This window comes from Pteropus vampyrus, unplaced genomic scaffold (genome assembly GCF_000151845.1).
Source record: "Pteropus vampyrus isolate Shadow unplaced genomic scaffold, Pvam_2.0 Scaffold42, whole genome shotgun sequence".
NCBI classification, from domain to species: Eukaryota; Metazoa; Chordata; class Mammalia; order Chiroptera; family Pteropodidae; genus Pteropus; species Pteropus vampyrus.
In genome coordinates this window covers 3,929,374-3,935,356 of record NW_011888823.1, presented here as the reverse complement: position 1 = coordinate 3,935,356, position 5,983 = coordinate 3,929,374, and positions in this window count along the sequence as shown.

The window sequence follows — 5,983 nt, the reverse complement described above, 5'->3', positions numbered from 1 at the left end:
CCAAGACCCAACCTGACTCGAAGCTGCTGTGGTTCTCACACCACCTCAGGCCTTCTCCATGTGTCATGAGCAGTCAAGAATTCAGATTCTGAAAGCAGTTTTGTCCTTGATTTGAGTTCCAGTTTTGCCACTTATCTGCTGTGGTGTTACCTTGGGTGAGATACTGATCTCCTAAGCTTTATATTCCTCATCTGTAAAATGGGAATAATAATAATTCCTACCACAAGGTCTTGGGGAGTACTAAATGAAATAAGTCATCTAAAACATGCTTTTCACAGTGCCTGACACATATTAGGTTTTCGATTATCAGCAGACACAGCTGTGAGTAAGAGGCTAAGCCGATGTATTGGACTGCAGCATGCAGGTTTGCTCATGACCTTGAATGCTCAAAAAGAGAAGATCTATACAAGAGAACAAGTTCGGAAACCCATTCTCATTCTATGCTTAGTGACTGAAAGAAAAGTCTTGCACTTACTCAGAGGTATTTGCCCCTTTCCAAGTGTCCTGCTTACCCTGAAGGAAGTGAACTGCTGACAGATGAGGTAGGAAGGTATTGGAGGGGGATGAGGGTGGAAAGAGAAAGGAGAAAGGAGAGGAGAGGGAGAAAGGAGGGAGAACTCTCAGGAACTCCTCATGCTAGACCTGGTCGGTAGCTGTCTGGAAAGCACACACTACAAAGCGACCTTCTTTGAAGTACCTAATTCCTTATAATCTTGATCTGAGAAAAATAGAAGTTTCAGATTGTTCGCACAGAGATATAGCCCTATCTGTACATCTCGATAGAGTCTTAAATTTAGAGCATCGCCTCTCAGAACTGGAGCTTACCTAATCAAACCTTACTTCGTGGAAGAGGAAACGAGTTTAGAAAGTTTTAAGTGAGTATTTAAGGTCATGAGGCTACTAAGTCTTTTTTTTTTCTTTTTTATTTAATTAGAAACATTTTCCCAAATCTTCACATTCAGCTTGTGATGCGCTAGGACCCCTAGATAGATCTCTTTGTTCTGATTACCCTGATGCTACAGTAAATTTCATGAACTCCTCACATCGCCACAATTCACAATTTTCCTTTGTTCTCTAAGTTTCATTTCTATAACACCTGCTCTCGTATCAAGGGTCTATCAGGCATTTGATACAAAATCAGTTAACTGGTTATTTGATTCTTATAAACATGTTTTCTAAAACACCTTGACAAGTATGCACAGGGGACAGTACATGCTGAGTATGATCAGGATCCCAAAGGAGTGAACAAGGATTCTGGCCAAGTGGGAGCCCTGTACTGCATAGCCCGTAGGCCTTACTTGTTTAGTCTCCCTCCACCCTCAACACTTTCAAAGTTGGAGCAAAGCCAGCTCTTTCAGCAAGACAGCCTTGTTGTTTACAATATGGGAACCAAGAGAGGTACGGATATGGCCTCATAGGTTTCTGTTGAGCAATACGATTTCGTCTCATGTCGGAAGTGACTGGATTTCTTCAGAGACACCTTCCCACTTACCTTCTACATCTTACTTCTCCCATCCCATTGATTTGAACCTGGCTAAAATAAGAGTCTGCTAACAGTTTGAAGGTTACCAGAGGGGGAAAAGTGTAGGTGAGGATGCAGAGGATGAAGGGGTCAAATATATGATGACAGAAGGAGATAAGACTTTGGATGGTGAGCACACAATGAGCACACAATGAGCATACAGAAGATGTATGATGGAATTATATGCTTGAAACTTCTATAATTGGTTGTTAACCAATGTTACCTCAATAAATTTAATTTAAAAAATAAAGTGTTACTAATTCTGAGATAATGTAGAGTCTCTCACCTCCAACACATATATGCATGTGCAATATACACAAACACCCTGTGAGTTAACTATAGATATGGTCAATGTGTCCTCCAGGTTGACATTTAAAATTCACTGGGAGAAAGTTTTAACAGGGCTTATCTTTAAGGAAAGGAAATAAAGAACAGGAACATAAATTGATTTTATTTTATGTGCTATTTGAATTTTTACTGATATCCTGTCATGACAGTGGATTGAAGAGGCATGAGAAGCAACAACACATACAAACACACATGCACACTAACATAGAAATGTTAGTTAAAACATATTTTTAATTGTTAAATAAATATCTGAGATCAAAAGCAAAGAGAGAGAGAAAAAAAAAAAAGAGAAACAGAAATATCGCTAAGGACCAGAAACGAAAAGAGAACTTAGAAATGTATGGACTTATCAGGAAGTAGGTGTTGAAGCCACAGGAACCCAGAAGAATACTAGAACTGGTCTAAGATAGGGACAATAACACCAATGAGTCTACGGATCCCATGCACAGCAGATGACTGGAACTGAGTTCACTGAAAAAGGCTAGGAATCAAGAAAGAGCTGGCCCATCCTTAATTGAAAAACACCTTCCAGCTTTGAGACATGACCCCAAAGCAAAATTCCTGCCCTAGACCATAGGGGAAAGAGGGACACCTGAGTGACAGTTCAAAATACCAAGTCTGAGTAGTAAATGGTGAGGACAATAGATGAGCTCACAATCAAATATTACAGAGAAATAACAACCACTACAATCAACAGTCAGTTGGCATAACAAATAGGAGAATTCAAACTTAAGGAACTAAAGATAACAGAGCAATATGAACGTGACTTTAAAGTAAGTATGTTTTTTTAAATCCTGAGGAATTTTTTTTTTATCAAAAATGGAGGATTAAAGGACTGTTTTAACCTCTGATCCCTCACCAAATCCACTGAAAATGACACCAAAGGTATTTTTAAGGGATAATCCCACAAGCAACAAGAACAAAGAAACATGAGAGAAAATAAAAAATGAGATTTTTAAATGGAAGTCAAAAAGTAGACGTAAAGTGGTAACCGAGTTATCAGACCAAAAGAAAAGATTCAAAGACAATAAAGGGAGCTAAATAAATTTTCACACACAAAAAAAAAAAAACACATAAAATCTTCAGAGAGATAAGAAGAAATGTTGCATCAATGAGGCAAGAAAAGGTGCTGTAAAAAGAAACATCGGGGAACAGAAAATTCCAATTCCAGTGAAAAGGCTAGGAAGTAAAATTCAGGGGAACTTCATGAAAAGTGGAAAGATGAAGATACTGAAAAATAGGCAGAAAGTAATAAAAGTTTTAGACAATCAATCTTGGGAGTTCAATACCCAGAAGGGGGGAAAAAAAATGGAATCCTAGAAAAAGAGAATAGGGAAAATGAAGGCTAAAAATGTACCAAAGAAATAATAGAAAAAAATTTCATAGAACCTGAGTTTCCAGATAAAAAGGATTCAATAGGTGCCCAGAAAAATTATTGAGGGGAAAAAAAAAAAAAAAGCACATCATTATGCATTCTAAAAACTAAAAAGATAAAGAGAATATCCTCAAAGCTTCTAAGAGAAAATTCAGTCATATACAATCGATGGAAAATTAGTATAACATCAGCAGCCCAGCCCTAGAAGCTAAAAGAAATTAAGAAAAGCCTGCAAAATTCTGAAGGAAATGAATTCCAACCCAGAATTCAATACTCAGCCAAAATACTAATCGAGTGTGAGAGTAGAAGTAAGGCCTTTTTTTTTTGGAAAATTAAGTTCTCCAAAAAGTTATCTCCTATATATACTTCCTCAGCAAAATTCGATAATTCAGCAAAATAAGGAAGTAACCTAAATGAATGATATTTAACATTTATATAATACTTATTGTATTCTAAATATTATGTATGTGTTCCCCATTTTATGAAGTCGTAAAAGGAAGTTAAGTAATCTGCCTTTTGTCATGAAGCCTATGAGCAGTAGCAGTCTGGCTCCAGAGGCCAGACTCTTAAAGAAAGAGGAACATTTAACACTCATTCATGAAAAAAACTTCCTCAAACTGATATAAGACCTCTATGAAAAATCTTTAGCTTATATCTATCTAATAGAGAAAAACTGAATGCTTTACCCCTAAGACTGGGAGCAAAGGGTAAGGATGTCCACTCTTACAACTTCTATTCGGCATGGTACTGGAGGTCCTAGCCAATGAAATAAGGCAAGAAAAATAAAGAAGAGGCATCATGAAAAGGAAAAAATAAAACTTCCTTTGTTCTTGGATGGCACAATGGTGTATATAAATCCAAAAGAATCTTTAAAAATAAAATTACTAAAATTAATCATTGAATTTACTGAAGTCCCAGAATACAAGGTCAATATATATAACTCAATTACATGTCTATATACTAGTAAGAAAAAATCTGGAAAATAATTTTTTTAAATATCATTTGTAATAACAGCCAAATAACCATAAAATAAATACTTGGGAATTAATTTAACAAAGTATGTACAAAAATCTATGTACCGGAAACTGAAACATTTCCATGATAAATTAGAGAATATCTAAATAATTAAAGAAAGATATCACGCTTATGAATTGGAAGACTCAATATTATTGAGAGGTCGGTTTTCTCCAAATTGATCTATAGAGTCAATATAATTCAAAACAAAATCACAGTGCAACAGTACAATATTTTACAGAAATTGACAAGCAAATTTTTAAATTTATCTGGAAATATAGTTAAAGCAATTTAGAAAAAAGGAGCAGACCTGGAGAAAAACCTGCCCAGATTGCAACAGGACTATGAAGGACTCCAGGAAAGAAATCTCCAAAAAAGAAAAAAATTAATAGATTATCTGACTAATGTGAATGTATTAAGAAAGACATATGGGACTAATAAAATGAAAAGTACATGAAAAAATTCTATTGTTAAATCCAGAGAAAACAAAACTTGTACAAAGAAATGTACACATTGTACCCAACGTGAATAATTTTTTACATAATCATTATAACAAAAACATTGAGTGTTGCTTTAACCAAAGGAATGTGGAACCTGTGTCCTGGGGGAACATGGGTGGCAGTATTGGTGTTTCCTGGACAGGGGTAAAAGCAGGAGACAGTCTGGGAAATGTTAAATCTTCAGAAGCCAAAATAGTAAAAGTCAATAGATGATATCTAAAACTGGGAAAAAAATCAAAATCAACAGGAAGCAGAATAAGCATACTTAGAAATATGCAGACTGCTGTTAGATGCAACAGCTATGAGAGTTAAAAGTCATTGCCTTTGCCTGTAGGGCAGGAGGGATACTGCTGGTTTTCATTATAAGCCATATTTATAAAACTAAACAATTCACATGAACTACTTCGATTTAAAAAAAAAAAAAAGTAAAACTAATTTTAGAAAGTCCGAGTTAACTTAGTCTGATTTTTAATTCTTTAATTCATTTCTACCCTCAAGATTGGAAGAAAGATCTTAAGTCTAAAAACAGAATACCAGGATGGATCAAAGCAATTGTGATAAGAGCTCAGCAGATAGCCACTTGCAGTTTCCTGGGTCAAACTCAGAGATCTTTGGCCCCTCCAGCCTCTGCGTGGAGACAGCAAAAGCCTGTACGCCATCACGACTTCTTGGTTAGTGGTCATCTCTGGGGAGACCCTTAGACCAAAGAGGACGTGGTCATTTTATTTCATATGCACTAAGGAGACTTTTCAGCCTCTGAAAGACGCTAATTAAAATGGAAGTTTCTGGGGAAAAGACGATCTTAAACCACTATGAAATAAAATCCAAATATCAATTGACATTTTTGCTGGCACTAGTAAGAATGGGCCACTGGACAGGGGAGCAAGGGATGGTGAGGGGGCCGTGGTTAGTCAGAAGGGGAGCTAGCATACAGGAAAATAATATATTTCAACATAATTACTTAGAGGCTGGAACATTTGAACAAAGCCTACCAAACAAGTTTTCAATTTTTAAAATCGGCACACATTGTACAGAACATACATTCGCATCCCAACCTCTGTCCTCAACTCTATCCTTGATGTTTACCCCATCCCTAACCCCCATTGTAACTGTCTGATGGTGGGGCAGACGTGTAACAGCCACCATAATGAGAAGGTATCTTAAGACAACTCCACAGAATACAACAGATTTTTTTATAGGGTAATTTACTTATAGGGATGTAGG